We start from the raw sequence: 22,225 nt of genomic DNA on the forward strand, positions 1-22,225 counted from the left end.
CCCGTGAGCTGCGGCAGTTCCAATGGCTGTCCCACCGCACGTTCAAGCCTGACGTCGGCGAGAAGTACACTGGCAAGACCCATCCGTCCGAGTTCCTCGGCATCTACACCATCGCGATGCAGGCGGCCGAAGCTCGCGACGACAAGGTGCTTGCCAATTATTTCCGGCTGGCGCTGAAGCCCAATGTTATGTCTTGGTTGATGCACTTGCCGGCAGATTCCATTTCTTCTTGGTCGGATCTGTGCCATGAGTTCGTTGGAGCCTTCACAGGAGGCCACCAAGCTCATGGCCAGGCCAGTGATCTGCATATCATTCCCCAGAAGGAAGGGGAAACCCTGCGTAAGTACATCCAGAGGTTCAGCCGGGTGCAGTACAACATCCCTGACGTTCATCCTGCCGCTGTGATCAGCGCGTTCCACCAGAACGTGCGCAATCGCAAGATGCGCGAAGAGCGGGCGATGACCAAGGTTAAGGATGTGGTCGAGCTCTATGTTCTGGCCGATAAATGCGCCCGGGCTGAAGAGGGAAGGAAGTACCCCGGAGAAGACACCGGTGCGGAAACCGACTCTACCGACGAAGTCGCCGCCACCCCGACGAAGAAGGGCCACGTCGCAACAGGAAACGCAAGGGCAAGGCCGTACTTGCCGTCGAGGGGTCTGACGACACCGGCGCTGCCAAGAAGGTCAAGGCAGACGGCCCCAGCAAGGAGATCGCCGGGTGCGCCGCCTGCCGGGCCTTAGCAGCAGTCGAAAAGCTAGGGGGCTCCGGCAAGCAGTACCGCACCAAGGGCCACGACCTCTAGAACTGCCGACAAGTCGAGCTGCTTGCTGAAAAGTAAAAGGCAGAGTATGAAAGGCGGGACAAGGAGAAAGGTCAGGACGGTGCTGAGGGATCCGGCAAGAAGCGTGGCGGCCAAGGAAGCCGCCCCGGCAAGGACAACCAGCAGGAGAGGCCCGGCCGGGGCCGTGACAAGAAACAAGAAGACGATGATCACGACGAGGATGACGAGTCCGGTGAGCAAGAGTTCCAGAAGGCTACGGAGGCCATGTGCGTAGATGGTGGCGCCTCGCTGCATACTTCTCATCGCCAGCTCAAGCAGTGGGCGCGTGAGATTATAGCAGCGGAGCCGTCGTTCGACGCTCAGAAGCCGCTAAAGTGGTCCAGCACGCCCCTCATCTTTGACGCCGAGGACCACCCTGACCACACGATCGTGGTCAGGTGTTTGCCGTTGTTGGTCTCACCAATGATACGCAACCTCAAGGTGAACAAGATGTTGGTTGACGGCGGGGCCGACCTGAACTTGATCTCGCCCGTCGTGATCAAAAGGCTGCAAATCCCTGATGAAGACCTCGAGGAAACGGGCATGTTGCAAGGGGTCAATCCAGGGAGGAGCCAACCGAAGGGGAAGGTCACACTGCGCGTGACATTTGGAGAAGAGTTGAACTACAGGACGGAGAAGATCATCTTCGACGTGGCCGAGATCCCCTTGCCCTACAACGGGATCCTTGGCCGCCCGGCACTAGCCAAGTTCATGGCAGCATCACACTATGCCTATAACATGCTAAAGATGCCCGGGCCGTTGACTATCATCTTCGTCCCCTCCGACAAGAAGGACGCGCTGATTTGCGCCGACCAACTCTACCGGGAAGCAATTGCAGCAGCTGCCGTCAAGGCACCTGCTCCTGCCGCTGAAGGCCCGGGAGGGAAGAAGAAGCCCGGCAAGACCTCTCGCACCCACTCAGTCAAGCGCACCTCTTCGGAGTGTTGTGCTACCGTCGAGGACGTGCCAGAAAGTTCTGTCAGCAAGAGCAAGAAATCCAGAGCAGAGCCGCCGCAGACCAAGAAGGTGTCCGTCAGGGAGGATGGCACGGGAGGGGCCTTCATCATAGGCTCCACCCTTGACAGCAAATAGGAAGACGTGCTCGTCACCTTCCTGCGGGCGAATGTCGACGTGTTTGCGTGGCAAGCATCCGACATCCCAAGTGTTCCCAGGGAGGTGATTGAGAACCACCTAGCTGTCGGTCCTCATGCGCGGCCCGTTAAGCAGAAGGTCAGAAAGCAGGCTCTGGAGAGGCAGGAGTTCATCACAGAGGAGATCAGGAAATTGGAAGCTGCAGGTTTGGTGAGAGGAGTGCTCCACCCGACGTGGTTGGCCAATCCAGTAGTGGTGCGCAAGGCAAATGGGAAGTGGAGGCTGTGTATTGAGTACACATATATCAATAAGGTTTCTCCTAAGGACCCCTTCCCGTTGCCGCGCATCGACCAGATTGTCGACTCCAGGGCCGGGTGTGATCTGTTGTCATTCCTCGACGCCTACTCAGGCTACCACCAAATCTTCATGACGAGAGAAGATTAAGAGAAGACAACATTCATCACCCCATGTGGTACGGATTGCTTTTTATGGATGCCTTTCGGGTTGAAGAGTGCTGGCTCGACGTTTGCAAGAGCAGTCCAAATTGGTTTTGAACCCCAGCTCCATAGAAATATGGAGGCATACATGGATGACATAGTGGTCAAAACCAAAGACGGGGCAACTCTTGTGCAAGATCTGGAAGAGACATTTGCCAACCTGCGCAATATGAAACTCAAGCTAAACCCTGAGAAGTGTGTCTTCGGCGTTCCGTCCGGCAAGCTTCCCGGGTTCTTCGTCTCGTAGCGCGGGATCGAGGCAAACCCAGACAAAATCAAGGCTATTGAGCAGATTGAGGCTCCCAAGCTGATCAAGGATGTGCGTCGGCTCACCGGCTGCGTCGCCGCCATGAGCCGATTCATCTCCAAGTCCGCCGAGCGCACCCTTCCTTTCTTCAAAATCCTGAAGAAGGCAGGCCCAATGGAGTGGACCCCAGAAGCCGAGGCGGCATTGCAGGATCTGAAGAAATACCTTTCCTCCACGCCAATACTGGTTGCGCCTAAACTACAAGAGCCATTGCTGCTATATCTGGCGGCGACGAATCAAGTGGTCAGCGCTGCACTGGTGGCACGGAGGGAGGTCGACGAGGAGGCAGTGACGGCAGCAGAACTAGCGGGTGGCAAGCCAAAGATTCCCCCGGCAGGGCCTGGTGCCGGCAAGGCGAGGCCCCCGGCGCAGTATGATGCCACCAAGGCAGTGCCCGCGCAGTCGAGTGGGGTGGTGCAGAAGAAAAAGATGATGCAGCACCCGGTTTACTTTGTCAGCTCCCTCTTGCAGGGAGCTAGGTCGAGGTACTCTAGTGTGCAGAAATTGCTCTTCGGCCTCCTTATGGCCTCGAGGAAGCTGCGTCATTACTTCCAAGCCCACGAGATCACTGTCGTCACCCGCCTCCCGTTGCAACGGATACTTCATAACCCAGATGCAACCAGAAGGATTGTGGAATGGGCCTTGGAGTTATCAAGTTTCAGTTTGAAGTTTGAAAGTACCTCGACAATCCAGAGCAGAGTCTTGGTGGAGTTCATTGCAGAATGGACCTCAACACTTGACGAAGAAATCCAGGAGACCACTCTCCCCGGCAAGGAAGCAGACCGCGACTGGATCATGTACTTTGATGGGGATTTCTCGCTGCAAGGCGCCGGTGCCGGTGTGCTGCTCGTCGCACCCACCGGAGAGCACCTCAAGTACGTGATCTAGATGCACTTTCCCAGGGAGATGTCCACCAAGAACACTGCTGAGTACGAGGGATTGCTCGCCGGTCTCAGGATCGCGGCAGACCTCGGGGTTAAGAAGCTCATCGTCAGGGGCGACTCGCAGCTTGTTGTTAGGCAGGTCAACAAGGATTACCAGAGCCCATTGATGGAGGCCTACGTAGATGAGGTGAGAAAGCTAGAGGAGCACTTTGACGGCATCCAAGCGGAGCGCGTCCCTCGAGCGGAGAACGACATCGCCGGTTACCTGTTCAAAGCATGCTGCATTCAAGCTACCTGTGGAGCCGGGTACCTTTTTGCTCCGTTTAACTCAGCCATCCGTCGAACCATCAACAGAGCAGAACAAGCGGAGGAAATCAGGTCCCGGCAAGTACCTTCCCGCCGAGCCCCTTGGGACGGCCGGCAAGGATGTTGCCGTGCACACTGAGCCTGCCCAAGAGCAACTGGCTCCGGCAGGGCGTCAAGCCCTGGCCGTAGAGACAGCCGCTCCCATGGCGGAAGAGATGCCTTTGGTCCTTGCCGTCGAGCCCCAGGCTCCGGCATGGGCGCAACATACCGTCCAATTCCTCCAAACAGGGGAGCTTCCTGAGGAGCAGGAAGAAGCGAAGAAAGTAGCCCGTCAGTCCGCCCTGTAGCAGTTCGTCGATGACGTCCTCTACAGGAGAAGGCCGAACGGTGTGAAATTGAAGTGCATCCCCCGGGAGGAAGGACTGGGGCTGTTGGCGGACATACATGGAGGCATAGGTGGCTCCCACATAGGGTTGAGGGCCCTTGCCGACAAGGCATTCCGGCAAGGTTTCTTCTGGCCCACCGACCTCCATGATGCGACGGCACTAGTAACCAAGTGTGAAGCGTGTCAGTTCCATTCAAAGAAGCTTCATCAACCAGCCCAAGCCCTTCAAAAAATCCCTCTCTCCTGGCCATTCTCGGTCTGGGGGCTCGATATACTGGGCCCTTTCCCCCGCGCTGTCGGGGGCTTTGAGTACTTGTACGTTGCAATCGACAAGTTCACAAAGTGGCCGGAAGTGGAAGCAGTGAGAAAGGTGACTGCTTAGTCAGCCATCAAGTTCTTCAAGGGACTGGTCTACCGTTTTGGTGTGCCAAACAGAGTCATCACCGATAATGGCATGCAGTTCACAAGCCACACCTTCATGCAATACATTCAAGACCTCGGTAGCAAGGTCTGTTTTGCTTCCGTGGCACACCCACGGAGCAACTGCCAAGCGGAGAGGGGAAATGCTAAAGTGTTGCGAGGCCTGAGAACGAAGACCTTTGACAAGCTGCACAAGAGTGGAAGGCGCTGGATTAATGAGTTGCCGGCGGTTCTTTGGTCGATCAGGACGACGCCAAATCGAGCCACCGGTCAGACACCCTTTGCCCTAGTATATGGGGCGGAGGCAGTTCTCCCCACGGAACTCATATACGGGTCACCTCGAGTGCTCGCTTATGATGAGTTTGAGCAAGAGCAGTTGCGGCAAGATGACGCAATGCTCCTTGAGGAAGATCGTCTTCGGGCGGCTGTGAGAGTAGCACGCTGCCAGCAAGCCTTGCGTCGCTACCATAGCCGCAAGGTTCATGCCCGAAGCTTTGAGGAAGGCGACCTTGTTCTTCGGCGCGTTCAGTCGGCCAAGAATTCCAACAAGTTGACGCCAAAGTGGGAAGGCCCTTACCGGGTAATACGAGTTACCAGGCCCGGCGCAGTCCGCCTGGAGACCGAAGATGCTGTCCCAGTGAGCAACTCCTGGAACATCGAGCATCTTCGCAAGTTTTGCCCATAAGGCGCGGCTTGCCGGGCCTCCCGGCAAGCCACCTTTTGTACAAGCTTTGCCGGCAAGGCATGTAACCCTTTGTACAAAGCCAGCGCAGACCCTGAGCATAAAAATATGAAGCGTTGGCGCCCTAAGTTATGGCATGCATGCTAGGTCGAGTCTCTTCCTTGGTTAGGGTTGATAGTGCTTAGCGGCGACTAACCCCTAGCCTAGAGGTCGAGTGCGCGTCTATCTGTTTCTTTTCTATCCTCCTTTGGTTCGCAGGGCACATGAGCACTTCTGCTAAGCTACTTGGACCGGCGCCCCGACCCCGGCAAACCAGAGTTGCTGGGGGCTGCAAGCACAAGGATCCAACTGCGGCAAGACAAGGTTGCCGGGGGCTGCAGATCCAGATAAGTATTTCATCCTCTATCATGCATTTCAGAACGGAACTGGGATATGTGAAACCTCGTTTTATTTCTAGGCCACCGTGCTCCCCTTTTCTATACCCAAGGATTATCTCCTGGGCCTGGATTTGGTTGCAGTCGCGGTGGCAAGGAAGTAGAATGAGGAGCCTAAGCCTGCTTCATCCCTACCTCCGCCAAGGGTGCGAGAATGGTCGAGCGAAGTGGGGGGGACGGCAAGGCCTGTTGCCGGGTGAAAAACGTTTATCTTAAATTGTAACAAGGATTCGCTCCTTGTCGCTGGGTTTACCCACGAACGAAAAACCCGGCAAACATCCCTTTTTCATTAAAAAACATCCCACACAGGTACAGTCCATACGAAATGAAAAACATGAACAAGGGGGATTACAAGCTTTAAATTTAACAAGGCCCGAAGGCTTACAGATTGAAAAAGAGATAAGATGCCCGTGATCCCTTTCTTGTCCCTCTCCTCAGGAGGCAGATCAAGGAGGTGAAAGGACAACAAGGGCGCCTAGGTGAGCTACGAGCAGCAGAAAGCACCAACAGAACACCTCAGTGGCCGCCCATGGGTGGGCCGGCGATGACGGTGCCGGGAAAAGCGCTGGAAGACGAGGCGGCAGGACCGGCAATATGCGATGAAGGCATCGGTGCCCGCGTACTCCGAGTTGACGGCCTTGCCGCCCGCCCTCTTCCTCTTCCGCAGCCTCCCTACGCCAGCCGCCCAAGGAGACGACCCCGAGAAGTACAAGGAGCTGGCCCCACCCCCGGCAAAACTCTGCCAGAGGAGCGGCCAGGTGCAGATGCTGCTGCTGCCGCACCCGCCCGGGCGCGGGGCGTCTGACGCCTAGTCAGACTCGTCCCCGTCATCTGCCCCGCTGTCCTCCTCATCACTTTCGCTCGTGGAAGAGCTTCCATCATCGGAATGTCCGTCGGAGAAGCTCTCCACGCAGCACTTCAGGCGAGTCCCGAAGTCTCCGAAGACCTTGACGGAGAGCAGGCCGTCCTCCATTAATTTGAAGTAGAGGATGAGCCCCGCTGTCAGGCTGTGGATGCGAGCGAACGTCTTCCATCCGCGACGGAGGTACATGACCCGAGGAGCCGGGAAGTCGACGTTGACCCGTGTGCCCCCATTCCCACAACCCCTCATGTGCAATCTGAGGGATTGGGGCGGGTCACGCTCCATCTCCCGAGCGAACGCAGCCTGATGAAGAACTCGCGGGGTTGGTCTCCAACATGGCCTTCCATCGGAAAAGGCATCATTGGCGGGGGGAAGCCGGCACGCCTCCCCATCCTCCTCTTCCCCGAGCACTACGACCTCTGCCCCGGCCTCGCCCGCGGCCTCGCCCCCTCCCCCTTCCCCTCGCGGCCGGCTCCGCCACCGCCGGCTCAGGAGGGGGAGGGACGCGCTGTCGAGCAGCGACCCTCGCCGCCACCGACGAAGGACCAGGATTCCCTTTCTCCATGGCGAGTGAAAGGAAGAAGCGGAAGCGGGAAGAGATAGATGATAGAAGAGTGCGGGATGCCATACTACAAAAAAATAAACTTCCGTGATGATACGTGTTTGTCACAGTAGGTCGCGTTTTTTGTCATGCATGTACATCCATGACAAATTTATGACAGAATCAAGATAGTCATACCTGTGCTGTCGTAGAAGTGTTCCATGACATTACCAAAATTATCATCACGGAAGTGTCCACTTCCATGACAATAAATCGCGCGTCACAGAAGTGCTTTCGTCAAGGGTGACCGACACGTGGCATCCACTGTAACGGAACGCCGTTAAGCTATCGGGTCGGGTTTTGGATCTGATAACCCGTGAACAACCCCGACCAATGGAGATTTTCCACGTGTAAAATCATCATTGGCTAGAGGAAACACGTGTCGGCTCATCGTTGGGACAGATGTCATCCACTCACTGGACAGAAGGCGCCTATGATACGTCGACACATGGCACGGCCCAACAGTGGCCCATTCCTGTGAAAAGGCCGGCCCGTTTGACTTGGTCAAAAGCTAGCGGGCCGGCCCATGGAAAGCCTGTTAACGGCCTGTTCGCATATAGCCCATTTACAGCCCGCTAACCCAAGGCCCGTTATGCCCTATCCGAATTAGGCCTAGTAGCGTCATCTGGGCCATCCAATATGATTCCAGCCCATTTTCACTTCTGGACCATGTATAGCCCATGACGTCTTTCGGCCCATATGAGGCCCTTTGTAACTCTTGGCCCATTAGCGGCCCGTGCTGAAACTGGCCCATAATGAACAGTGTATTACTTTACACCCATTAACGGCCCGTGGTGAAACTGGCCCGTAATGAACAGTGTATCACTTTATACCCATTAACGGCCCGTTATTCTGTTGGGCCGTTTCCAGCCCAAGTTAACTTTCAGCCTTCTAAGGGCCCATTTATTCTTGGGCTCATTTGCAGCATTCGGTTACTTACGGCCCGTTACTGTCATTTTCTGCTTGTGGGCCAAATTCAGCCCGTGGTTACAGTCGGCCCGTTTGTGGACCGTTAGTCTGTTGGGCCATTTTCATAGCATCACCAAATATGGCCTATTAACGATGGCCCGTTATGGTCGGTGTCTGAGGAAATGGCCACGGGTAGCCTAACCGACTCCCCCTGGCTCTTCAGAAAATTTATCAGGCCTTTGGGCCTTCAAGCACTCCAAGCATTTGGGCCGCCTTCCCCGGCCGGCTACCACTAAAGCCGACTCCCGGAAGGCGACCCAGCCTCACCAACTCCTCCCCAGGACGACTACGGGGTGGCCGACTCCAAGAAGCCGGCCAGGAAGGACGCCGACTCCTAGGGGCCGGCCAAGATCACAACCACTCCTACATAACGGCGACCTGACGGGGTATGGCCACAGTGCGGCCCACGACCCCCGGAGCCCGAGGCGGGCATGGCTACAAGAGGCCGTACGGGAGGGACGTCTCCCGTGCAGCTCGGCACTGTAGCCATGCTAGCCTCGACGTCGTCCACGACCCACTCCTGTACGGTCCAAGGACTGCGGGCGCCTTCAGCCAGAGAGAGGCGTGAAGACGGCCCGGCTTTTCCTAGTCGGCCAAGAGTATAGCCGGCCTCCAGAAGCCGGCTACTCCCTTCCTCGAAGCAGGAGCCCCATTAAGGAGACAAGATGAGGTGAGGCTACAGTGATAGCCCCCGAGGCGGCCCACTGTAGCGACGCTCACCTCGACAAAGCCCTCATCATCAGAGGCGCGGCTACAGTAAGCAGCCGCCGACAAAACCCTAGGCGGTGGGACCGGCCTGTCCACCAAGTAGCCGGCAGCCGGCGGGACCCAGCAGCCGGCGGGACCCAGCAGCCAGCGGAGAAGCCGGCGAGTGTAGACACTGACGGCTGGGACCAGATCCCAGTCGGATTACCATTGTACCCCCGGGGGGTAGGCCTATATAAACCCCCCGGGGCACCCATGCAAAGAGTTCGCTTCTGGGTTGGCCACTGAGCATAGTTGGCTTCTAGGTTAACACCCACGCATAGCACACACACCATAGATAGAGAGAAGCAAGAGCTAGCCTTGTTCTTCTTCTCCCTTGATCTCAACAGCTCTAGGAGCGATTGTAGTTACCCCTTATCGATCTAGTGATCATGCGGAGACCCCGCAGAGCAGGACTAGGGGTGTTATCTCCTCGGAGAGCCCCGAACCTGGGTAAGATTCGCCGGCGTGCATGTCTTCGCCTCATCCCGTTTCCGGGCACCGGCGACGTTTTATTGGCTCCCACAATGATAAGCCATCCCTTGGCATATGTCGCACCAACCACCCGACATTTGGCGCCCACCGTGGGGCCAGGTGCACCGTCGTCCGGAGACCTGTTCTGGACGGGAACCCTCTTCCTTCCCCACGAGCGCAGCCAGCCTGCTGCGCCCGATGGCGTTTGCCCCGACGCGCTGCAAGGCGTCGATGACGCCTGCGCAGCGAGCCGCCTCGCCGATCTGCTCGGCGAGACTCGCATCTCCGACGAGCCTACGTCCGACGCAGGCACCGACTACCCCGAGAGGCGCCTCGTCAGCCTCCTCGACCAACTTCACGTCTCCAGCGAGCCCGCTGCGGACATGGAGACGGTCGGCTCCACCGACCCGATGATCATCGACTCCGACACCGCGTCGCTCAACGCCTACCCCTCCGACGTGGTGGTCTTCGACGACCCCCTCCCTCGAGCGGACAGCGGCAGCAGCGCTGTCACTGAAGTGTTGGTCATCAGCCACGTCTCCAACTCGGGCGAGAACGCCCGCGACGCTCAGCAAGCGGCGATGCACGACCTCTCCGTCCCCATCCCGGCCGACGCCGACGCCGAGACCCTGGAAGCACGCCGCCTTGCCCTCATGGCGGAGGGCAAGAAGATAGCCTTGATGAGACGCCTCACCGAGGCCCACCAGCGCGAAGTCGACCCCGCCGCCTTCGGGACGGCGCCGCCTAGCGGCCCGAGCCGAGCCGGCTTCGTCCAGAGGCGCGGCGCAGCCGTTGCCAGCATGCTGGGCGCAGATCGCCCCGTCTATGCCACCCCGCTCGAGAATCTGCGAGCCGCTCAGGCGGCTGCAGAGGAGCTCAATGGGCTGGGAGCCGATGAGCTCCCCTACATGACAAGACGGATCCAGCAGCTGATCAACGCGGTTGCAGAACGGCACGAAGCCGGCGCCCGAGCTGATAGCCATCCCCCGCGCCGGGAGCACGCTGCGACGTCCCGCTCGCCGACTGCGAGCGGTGCGCGCCAGAAGAAAGACAAGGAGCCGGCTGCCAGCCGCAGCCGGACTCGCATTACCATCGAGCGCGACGCGGATGGCCGCCCTCGAGCTGTAGAGCACCAGGGAAACCTGCCTCCTCCCCCGCCTCGAAGAGAAAGACGCCTCACTCCACCGCCTGTCACCCATCCGACTCTTGGCGACCGACTCGGCCGCCGAGAAGGAGTCGGCGAGAATGATGCCCGCCACAGGATCGACTGCCTTGCTCGATCCTTGGCGTTAGAAGAAGAAGACGATGTCGGCCCGCCATGCTTTGGCCCCCGCATCCGCGACGAGCCCTTCCCCAAGGGGTTCTCGCTCCCCAGAGACACACCCAAGTACAACGGCTTAGTAAAGCCGGAAGATTGGCTCATCGACTACTCCACAGCCATCAGCATCGCCAACGGCAATCGGCGCGTCGCCGTGAAGTACGTCCCCTTGATGCTGCAAGGCACGGCGCACACGTGGCTCAACAGCCTCAAGCCCTACAGCATCAACAGCTAGCTGGACTTCACCGAAGTTTTCGTCCGCAACTTCACCAGCACCTACAAGCGGCCTCCCAAGCCTCGTCAGCTCTCCCTCTGCGTCCAAGGGCCCAACGAGTCGACCCGCGACTACCTCACGCGATGGGCCGAGCTCCGCAACTCCTGCGAGGGAGTGCACGAGGTCCAGGCCATCGAGTATTTCACCGCCGGGTGCCGAGAGGGCACCCTCCTCAAGCACCGACTCCTCTGCGACGAGCCGGCTACCCTCGATGAGTTGCTGATCACCGCCGACAAGTATGCCACTGCCGACTCCTCCATGAAGACCGAGCTCCGAGTGGACGCCTCGGGGAAAGTAGTTGCTCCGGCTCCCAAGACGCCGGCTGGCGACCCTAACCGGCGCCCCTACCAGAACGACCACAAGCGCAAGGGCCCCATGCCGACTTCCTCCAGTCGGCAGGTGGCCACCATTGAAGACGAGCAGCCCGAAGAGCGGCCCGCTCCCAAGAAGAAGGGTGGCCGGCCGCCTTGGTAGCCGTCTTTCTCCTACGAACAAGCACTCGATGATCCCTGCAAGTTCCACAGCGGCGCGAAGCCGTCCAACCATACGACACGGAAATGCCACTGGCTCACCCGCATCACCAAGGGCGAAGGGATGGTGCCGCCTCCGCCTCCCGGCCCGCCGCCTCCAGCTCCCCAGCAGCCGGCGGCCCGGCCGGCAGTCGGCGCCATCCAAGACGAGTTCCCCGAAGCGCACGACGCCTACGTCGTCTTCACAAGTCAAGTCGACGACAAGCGCAGCCGACGCCGGCAGCACCAAGAAGTAAACGCAGTCGCCTCTAACACCGCCGAGTTCATGCACTGGTCGGAAAAGCCCATCAGCTGGAGCCAGCCCGACCACCCAGAGGTGATGCCTTCGCCTGGCTCCTATGCTATGGTCTTGGACGTCACCCTTGCGACGGAGAGGCGAGCTGCCAGATTTTCCCGCATCCTGATAGACGGCGGAAGCAGTATCAACATACTGTACCGCGATACCATGGACAAGCTGAACATCAAAGCAAAGCAGCTCATGCCGAGCCGCACCGTCTTCCATGGTATCGTACCCGGCCTATCTTGCTCTCCAATCGGCAAGATCAAAATGGATGTTCTCTTCGGAGACAAAGATCACTTTCGCCGGGAAGCAATATGGTTCGAGGTGGTGGATTTGGAGAGCCCCTATCATGCACTACTTGGCCGACCTGCTTTGGCCAAGTTCATGGCTGTGCCCCACTATGCCTACCTGAAGATGAAGATGCCTAGCTCGAAGGGGATCATCACGGTAGCCGGCGACTACAAGAAGTCCATCGAGTGTGCCATGGCCAGCAGCCGGCTGGCCGAGTCCCTCGTGGTAGCAGGAGAGAAGAAGATGTTGGAACGGGTTGTGGCCATGGCCGGCAAGCAGCCGGCCTTGTCCCCCAACCCCAAGGACTGTGATGCGCAGGGCTCCTTCCAGCCTGCCAAAGAGACGAACAAGATACCTCTAGACCCGGAGCACCCGGAGAGGTTCGCCGTGATTGGGGCGAACTTGGACAGTAAATAGGAAGGCGAGCTCGCCGACTTCCTCCGTGAGAATCGAGACATCTTTGCATGGTCCCCAAAGGACATGCCGGGTGTCCCGAAGGATTTCGCCGAGCACAAATTACATGTCTGAGCTGATGCGAAGCCGGTCAAGCAACCCCTCCGCCGACTATCAGAAGAGAAGCGAAGAATCGTGGGAGCAGAGATAGCCCGGCTCCTTGCAGCCGGCTTCATCATGGAAGTGTTCTTTCCAGAATGGCTTGCCAATCCAGTTCTGGTTTTGAAGAAGAATAACAAGTGGCGCATGTGTATAGACTACACAAGTTTGAACAAGGCCTGCCCAAAGGATCCGTTTGCTTTGCCACGGATTGACCAAGTGATAGACTCCACAGCCGGATGCGAGCTGTTAAGTTTTTTGGATGCATACTCAGGGTATCATCAGATCAAGTTGGACCCAGCTGACCGCCTGAAGACTGCCTTCATCACACCCTTTGGAGCTTTCTGCTACCTGACAATGACATTCGGCTTGAGAAACGCCGGTGCCACTTTTCAGCGTTGCATGCAGAAATGTCTCTTGAAACAACTCGGCAGAAATGCCCACGTCTACGTAGACGACATTGTGGTGAAGACCGAGAAGCGCGGTACCTTGCTGGAAGACCTGAAGGAAACATTTGCCAACTTGCGCCGATTCCAGATCAAGCTCAACCCTGAGAAGTGCGTGTTCGGAGTGCCAGCCGGCCAGCTACTAGGCTTCCTGGTCTCCGAACGCGGCATTGAGTGCAACCCTATCAAGATCAAAGCCATCGAGAGGATGGAGATTCCCACCAAGCTGCGAGATGTGCAGAAGTTCACTGGCTGCTTAGCCTCCCTGAACCGTTTTATCAGCCGACTAGGAGAGAAGGCTCTCCCCCTATACCGACTCATGAAGAAGTCCACTCACTTTGAGTGGAATGATCAAGCCGACCAAGCCTTCCATGAGTTGAAGAAAATGTTGACCACTCCGCCTGTCCTGGCTGTGCCGACTGAGAAGGAGCCTATGCTCCTCTACATCGCCGCGACAAGCCGAGTCGTCAGGACTGTTGTTGTGGTCCAGCGCCCGGAGGAAGGCCGAGCCCAGCTGGTCCAGAGGCCGGTCTACTATCTCAGCGAAGTACTGTCCAGCTCAAAGCAAAACTACCCGCACTACCAGAAGATGTGCTATGGGGTGTACTTCGCTGCCAAGAAATTGAAGCCCTACTTCCAAGAGCACCCCATCACGGTCGTGTGCACTACCCCGCTCGCCGAGATCATAGGTAACCGGGATGCATCCGGCCGGGTGGCCAAATGGGCCATTGCCTTGGCGCCCTACACGATTTTCTATCAACCCCGCACCGCCATCAAGTCGCAAGCATTGGCCGACTTCCTCGTCGACTGGGCCGAGACCCAGTACTTACCGCCAGCTCCCGACTCTACCCATTGGCGGATGCACTTTGACGGGTCCAAGATGCGCACCAGCTTGGGAGCCGGCATCGTCCTCACCTCTCCCAAAGGCGACAAGCTCTAGTACACGCTGCAGATCCACTTCGCCGCGTCCAACAACGTGGCCGAGTACGAGGCGCTCGTACACGGGCTCCGGCTAGCCAAAGAACTCGGCATACGCCGGATCCTGTGCTACGGCGACTCAGACTTGGTGGTCCAGCAATCATCTGGCGACTGGGACGCCAAGGACGCAAACATGGCAAGCTACCGTTTCCTCGTCCAGCAGATGAGCGGATACTTCGAAGGGTGCGAGTTCCTTCACGTGCCAAGGGCCGACAACGACCAAGCAGATGCCCTAGCACGGATCGGCTCCACCCGACAAGCCATACCGACTGGCGTCTCCCTCCAGTGCCTCCTCAAGCCGTCCATCAAGCCGTCTCCAGAGTCGGATTCCATATTCGTACCGCCTGCGCCAGAAACAGCCGGATCCGGCTCAAGAAATCCCGCATGCGGCACGGGGACTTCGACGACTGCCCCGGGGACTGACGTAGTCGCACCCGGCCCAGGGACTTCAGAACCCGGCCCGGGGACTGCAGTAGTCAGCCCGGGGACTGCAACGACACAAGAAGCGGTGGTCGACTCCAATGCAACACCCAACCCACCCACCCGAGTCATGGTGGCCACATTAACAGCAGAAGAAGTTACAGCTCCCTCATGGGCCCAGCCCATCCTCAAGTTCCTAGTCAGCAGAGAGCTGCCGGCTGATGAGATCGCAGCAAGACTAGTGCAACGACGAGCCGCAGCATACACAATAATCAACAGGGAGCTTGTGAAGCGCAGCGTCACTGGAGTCTTCCAGCGTTGCGTCGAGCCAGAAAAAGGAGTGGCAATCCTCAAAGACATCCACCAAGGCGAATGCGGCCATCACGCCGCCTCAAGATCCCTCGTGGCCAAGGCTTTCCGCCATGGGTTCTTCTGGCCGACTGTCTTGGAGGATGCTAAAGAAATAGTCAAGAGCTGCAGAGGATGTCAAGTCTTCAGTTCCAAACAACACCTGCCGGCTTCTGCCCTCAAGACCATTCCCCTCACCTGGCCTTTTGCCGTCTGGGGACTGGACATGGTGGGCCCTTTCAAGACAGCCCGCGGTGGCTTGACACATCTACTCGTTGTTGTGGACAAGTTCACAAAATGGATTGAAGCCAAGCCAATTAAGAAGCTGAACGGACCGACTGCTGTGACATTCATCACCGACATCACTACTCGGTACGGCGTGCCGCACAGCATCATCACCGACAACGGCACGAACTTCGCCAAAGGCGCACTGGCACGTTTCTGCGCCACACAGGGCATCTGACTGGACTTAGCGTCCGTTGCCCACCCGCAGTCAAACGGCCAGGTCGAGCGAGCAAATGGACTTATCCTCTCCGGCATCAAGCCCCGACTGGTTGTACCACTGGAGCGATCGGCCGGCTGCTGGCTCGAAGAGCTGCCGGCTGTCCTCTGGAGTCTGCGCACAATACCCAACAAGTCAACCGGCTTCACTCCATTCTTCTTTGTGTACGGTGCCGAGGCTGTCATCCCAACAGACATCGAGTTCGACTCGCCTCGGATCACCATGTACACGGAGGAGGAAGCCAAAGAAGCAAGAGAAGACGGCGTCGACCTACTGGAAGAAGGCCGGCTGTTAGCCCTCAGCCGGTCCGCCATCTACCAGCAAGGCCTGCGCCGCTACTACAACCGCAAGGTCAAGCCAAGATCCTTCCAAGAGGGCGACCTTGTGCTCCGGCTGATCCAGCGAACAGCCGGCCAGCACAAGCTCTCGGCCCCTTGGGAAGGCCCCTTCGTCGTCAGCAAGGCACTCGGCAACGACTCCTACTACTTGATCGACGCGCAAAAGCCAAGAGCACGCAAGAGAGACGACTCCGGCAAGGAGTCGGAGCGACCATGGAACGCAAACCTCCTAAGACGATTTTACAGCTGAAAAGCAGTATGTATCACACTACCCCTTTTTTGTATTAAGTTACAAACCAACAGGCCCCCCGAATAGTACTCGGGAACTGCCTTTTATTTATCTATGAATGACGAGTGTCATATCCACAAATGTATTATTACATTTTGAATTCTTGTCCAGCACCGGGTCCGACTAGTCGGCCCGGGGACTGGCCGCCTTGAGCTATATTCTAAGTTCTTCCCGAAGTCAGCAAAGTAGTGCGCCGGCTCCCAAGTCCTCTCTTGTTGAAAGTCGCAGCTCAAAGAACTGACTGTCCGACTAGCAAGAGAGAAGACAGAAAGGACGCCCACACGAAAAACGGCTAAGGAACAACTAACCTATATAGCAAAAAGACGGCCTCCATATATGCCTGCCGGCTGTCACAGCAGCCGGTTGGCCGGCTTCCTAAAAAACTTAGCTTAAGTCCGGCAGAGCTAAAAGTACTTCCCCCTCCCCAATCGGCCAGGCACTCCCCGGCTACAGATTGCAGAGCAACTGTTTGACTAGGGAGGCGGCAACCAAGGGAGGGCGGCAAAGGAAAAAAGCAGAAGGACAAAAAGCGAAAGTACAAGGAAAGACCGATTGCATAACTTATATACATAAAGCCGCCCACAGGCCGGCAACAGACTTAAGTTTGAATACACCCAGTGGGTGGAATTGTGCAGACTTAACCAAACATTGTTCAAAAGTAACAAGACAGGAAAACAAAAGAAAGAAGACTAAGGCGCGACTTGGAGGCCGAGCTGGTCGGTGAAGGCAGCTCGCCGGCTGAAGGAGTGGCCGCCTAGCTGGTCCCGGCTTGACCACCTCCCGCGGCAGGAGACGCACTCGCACGCGACGTAGTGCTGGAGGCGCGATCAGGCTGGCCGGCTACTCCACTAGCCGGCTCGGCGTCTTCACCCTCCTCCTCCTCCTCTTCGCCCTCGTCGCTGGAGTCGATCTCCTCCGCCGAGTCCTCGCCGTACGCCGGGTCCAGCCCGAACCAATCTTCCGGCTGGGCGACTCCATTGTCGTCCACCTCGGGGGCGAAGACATTGGTGTCGGTGTAGTCGGTGATCGCTGAAGCCCACCGAATGATGGCCGGCCGCGCCGGCTCCAGGTCCGTGTCGGCTTGTTGCCGCCAGGTCGCCAGCTGGTCCAGGTTCAGGCCGGGATACTAGGGCTTGACGAACTCCAGCGCCCGCCTGGCGCCGGAGCGAGCCGCTGACGCCTTCCAAGCCTCGAAGCGGCCGACTGCCACCTCCAGCCAGTCGGCGGTCCGACTGGGGGTGCGAGGGACCACATGGCCGGGCCAGAGGGCGGCCAAGACCTGCGATCCCGCGCGCTGAAGCCGGCGGAGCAGCCTGTGAGCCGGCTGGATGCGAGCCTGGATCGCCAGGAGCTGTTCCTCCAGCGAGCGGCCGGCGGTTGGCGAGATCTCGAAGCCGGCTTGCCTCTTGGCCTGGCGACGGGCTTCGATGGCCTGGTTGGCGGCAGTGGAATAACCGGGGAAGTACTCTGCGCAAAGAATAAAAGGAAAGAAAAACATCAAAATCAGAAAAACAAGTCAAAATGGCAGATGGCAAGAAAGGACGAAGGGGTAGACGACTTACCGTCAACCAGATCCTCGATCTGGCCATAGCCGGAGACCAGAGTCTGCCTGGCCTCTGCCCAGCCGGCCGCCTCCGTCTCGAACTCGGCCTGGAGAGTGGCTTCGCGATCCTGCGCAGCCTTCAGCGCCGCCTGGTGGCCTTCCTCCTGGTCGGCCAACTTCTTGACCAGGCGGTCGCGCTCCTGCACCAAGGCGGCGAGCTCCGCGTCCTTGGCACGAAGAGCAGTCTGGGACTCCCCCAGCTGTGCCCTCAGACTGGCGTTGGCCGCTGCAGAGATAGAAGAAGAAGAAGAAGAACAATGAGAAATCATCAAGGAAGATCCGAGCCGACTGCTCAGCAGTCGGCCCGAATCTCGGGGACTACACCCAGTGGGTGCGCTGACGCGCCCCCACATGAGATAAAGATCAAGTCACATACCTCGGCTTTCAGTGAGATCGGCGGTCTTCTGAGTCAGCTCCCGAGCCTGGGAGTTGAAGGCGGCCGCTCGGAGGTTGTGGTAGTCCTGCAAGACGGACAGAAAACCGAAGTGAGAACAAAAGCAGCAAAAACAAAATCTCCAAGAAGTTCCAAGCCGCCTGCTCAGCAGCCGACTCGGAACTCAGGGACTACACCCAGTGGGTCCGCTGACGCGCCCCCACGAGAGAAATCAAGATCAAGAAAGAACAAAATGAGAATACTAACCCGGATGGCTGCCCGCGTGGCGAGGAATTCGTCGGTGAACTGCCTCAGCGCCGCGGCTTGGCTTTGCAGCCGGGTCCGGACGTCTTGTGCAGCGACGTGCACCACGGCTGTCCCTCCGCCCGGCGTCCACCCCGAGGTAGCGTTGGCCGCCTCCGCGTCTCGGGCCAACGAGCTAGAGCCCATGGCCGGCTGTGGCTCCGACGCAGCCTTCTGCGGTTCAGACGCGGCCTTCCCAGCACGCCGGCTTGGCGGAACCCGGACCGCCACCTCAGCCCCCGCGGCCGGCTCGCCCTCCGCCGACTGTGCGGGCGCAGGCTCAGGCTGGCGGCCTTGGGTCGCCCTAGTCGAAGGAGTCGGCCCCGGCGCCTCCCCCAAGAGGACGACGTTGTCGCCGCTTCCTCCCAGCCCCGGCTGGGAACCGCTGGCTCCCCCTGGCGAGGGATCCACGTCCCCGGGCGCCATGGTGCGCAGGGGGGTGACCATCAAAGCCTCCCCTGCCGCCGCTTCGGCCTCGGCCTCTGCCTGGGCCTTGGCTGCGGCCTCGGCGAGCGCCTTCGCCGCCTCCTCCTCCCGAGCTGCCTGGGCGGCGGCTGCCCTCCGTGCCTCCGCCTCCCGCGCTTCCTGCTCCTCCCGCGCCTCCCGCGCGTTCCTTTCCGTCGCCTCCAGGAGGGCGGCGCGGGGATCTACGCGGCGGGTGGTGCTCCCAGAGCCCCCTGGCGACTCAACGATGGAGCCGGCGGCCGCCCGCTCAAGTGATAGCGGAGCTCTGACCATTGAAAAAGAAGACGAAGATTCAAGAACCACCAAAGGAAAGAAAGAAGGACAATACATAGAAAGAGAGAACTTACGCCGACACAGTTTGCGGCTGCTTCACCACTTTGCGGAAGCGAGCCGCCTTCGCGGCCGCCCCTTCCCGCCTGGTGGCCGCCGCCCCACCCCCGGGCTTCTTCGTCCGGCTACCGAACATGCCCTGGGTGGCGCGACATTTCTGGCCTCTACCCCATAGCAGGCTGCGCGCCGGAGGAGCCCGCGCCGCGTCCGGATGCCGGCTGGCGATGCGGGACGGCTTCGGCTTCGTCCTCGTCCGGCCAGTCGTCGAAGGTAGCGGTGAACCCAGAGCCGCCAACTTCGCCGCCGGCTTGGCCGCCGGCCGGCTCGGCGGCATCCTCCATATGGACCGCCCCCAGGTCGGGGTCCTCCTGGTCGTGTTCGGTCCGGTCGGGGACAAAGCGGCGCTCCACGTCTGCCCCGCCGGCCGGCCGAAGCAGAGGACTCTGTCAAAAGAGCAAGCCGACTGGGTTAGAGTCGGCCCAAAGGAACTCGACGACAAAGCTGAGAGAGAGAGAGAAAAAGAGACGAGGGGAGCGTACCGTAGGCGGAGGATTGGCGCGGCTGTATGGCTCCTTGCCGAATTGCCAGTCTTCGGAAAGTTGGCAGTTGGCGAGGTAATTCACCATGTCGGCGGCGTCGGGCTGCGGCATCTCCTTGGTGCACATCCGGCTCAGATCGAGCTGGCCGCTCATCTGACAGATCAGATGAGGCCGGCTCTGGAGCGGAAGGACCCGGCGCGTGACGAACGCGGCCAGGAGGTCGGGCCCCGTCAGGCCCTCCGACTGGACCATCACCCGCAGGTGGGCGATGGCGGCGTTTCCTCCCTGCGACAGCGTCACCGCCCGGAAGGACCACTGGGGCAGCCTCCCCGCCGGTGGGCCGGCTACGTAAGCTGGCAGGTTGATGTAGTCGCCCCGTGGAGCGATGTTCCACACGTAGAAGTACGACTTCTGCCACTTCTTCACCGATTGGATCAGCGTGATGACAGGGAAGGGGTTGTCGGCGCCCGATCTCCGCGACGCGATGAAGGCGCCAGTATGAGCCGGCACGCCTTTACTGCGCGTGCCCAGCTTCGACTGGAAGAACTCCCCCCAGAGCTCAAGGGTGGGGAGGACGCCGAGATAGCCCTCGCACAGGGTGACAAAGGCCGACAGCAGCACCACCGCGTTGGGGTTGAGGTGGTGCGGCTGGAGCTGATAGAATTCCAGCCAGGAGCGGAAGAAGGCGCTCACTGGCAGGCCGAAGCCGCGCAGGAAGTGCGAGCGGAAGACCACCCGCTCGCCTTCCCGCGGCGCCGGCCTGATTTCCTTCTCCGGCGCGAGGCGGACCTCCACTTTGTCCGCGCTGGGCAGACGCCGGGTGTCGCGGAGGAAGTCGATGTGGTCGTTATGGACGATGGAGCCATCCCAATCCCCGCCAAGCTGCTCTACGTGGGGAGGCATAGTGGAAGCTGGCACGGCGGCGGAGGAGCGTGCGGAGGAAGAGCGCGGCGGCGAGGCGCTGTCGCGAAAACGAGCAAGGCAAGAAGACGGTGGAAGTAGGAGGAGCGTGCGAGGGCCTGCCGCCCTCCACCTCCCCCTACTTATAGCCTCACGCGGCCGAAGAGGCCGGACGTGGGGGGGAGACGTGGGATTAACTGCGCCCACTCCCCCCACGTCTCGCGTTTATTACGCATAAGTGCGAGCCGAAACTGCCGCACAGAACGTGCGGACGGTTTCGGGATACAAAGGATCTGCGCCTGGGCCGGGGCGCGGACGTGGCGGGCCCCCTCCCTGCGGCAACGTCCCGTCACGCGCGTGGGCTGGCAGGCTTTCCGGCCACGTGGCACGCCAACGGCCCGAGGCCGGCCCGCGGCCCGGTGCACGTACCTGCGGGTTCCCGCCCCCCGACTCCAGAAGAATTCGACTAAGGCAGCGCGCCTGACCAAGGCGGGCTCCCAGCTGCCGGCTTGTCACGATAGGAAGCTGATCGAGCTTCTTGAACCCCACTCCACCTCGAAGCCCAATCAGCTTCGGGGACTACTGTCGGAGGAAATGGCCACGGGTAGCCTAACCGACTACCCCTGGCTCTTCAGAAAATTTATCAGGCCTTTGGGCCTTCAAGCACTCCAAGCATTAGGGCCGCCTTCCCCGGCCGGCTACCACTAAAGCCGACTCCCGGAAGGCGACCCAGCCTCACCAACTCCTCCCCAGGACGACTACGGGGTGGCCGACTCCAAGAAGCCGACCAGGAAGGACGCCGACTCCTAGGGGCCGGCCAAGATCACAACCACTCCTACATAACGGTGACCTGACGGGGTATGGCCACAGTGCGGCCCACGACCCCCGAAGCCCGAGGCGGGCATGGCTACAGGAGGCCGTACGGGAGGGACGTCTTCCGTGCAGCTCGGCACTGTAGCCATGCTAGCCTCGACGTCGTCCACGACCCACTCCTGTACGGTCCAAGGACTGCGGGCCCCTTCAGCCAGAGAGAGGCGTGAAGGCGGTCCGGCTTTTCCTAGTCGGCCAAGAGTATAGCCGGCCTCCAGAAGCCGGCTACTCCCTTCCTCGAAGCAGGAGCCCCATTAAGGAGACAAGATGAGGTGAGGCTACAGTGATAGCCCCCGAGGCGGCCCACTGTAGCCACGCTCACCTCGACAAAGCCCTCATCATCAGAGGCGTGGCTACAGTAAGCAACCGCCGACAAAACCCTAGGCGGTGGGACCGGCCTGTCAACCAAGTAGCCGGCAGCCGGCGGGACCCACCAGCCGGCGGGACCCAGCAGCCGGCGGAGAAGCCGGCGAGCGTAGACACTGGCGGTTGGGACCAGATCCCAGTCGGATTACCATTGTACCCCCGGGGGGTAGGCCTATATAAACCCCCCGGGGCACCCATGCAAAGGGTTCGCTTCTGGGTTGGACACTGAGCATAGTTGGCTTCTAGGTTAACACCCACGCATAGCACACACACCATAGATAGAGAGAAGCAAGAGCTAGCCTTGTTCTTCTTCTCCCTTGATCTCAACAGCTCTAGGAGCGATTGTAGCCACCCCTTATCGATCTAGTGATCATGCGGAGACCCCGCAGAGCAGGACTAGGGGTGTTATCTCCTCGGAGAGCCCCGAACCTGG

This window comes from Triticum aestivum, chromosome 2D (assembly GCF_018294505.1).
Source record: "Triticum aestivum cultivar Chinese Spring chromosome 2D, IWGSC CS RefSeq v2.1, whole genome shotgun sequence".
NCBI classification, from domain to species: domain Eukaryota; kingdom Viridiplantae; phylum Streptophyta; class Magnoliopsida; order Poales; family Poaceae; genus Triticum; species Triticum aestivum.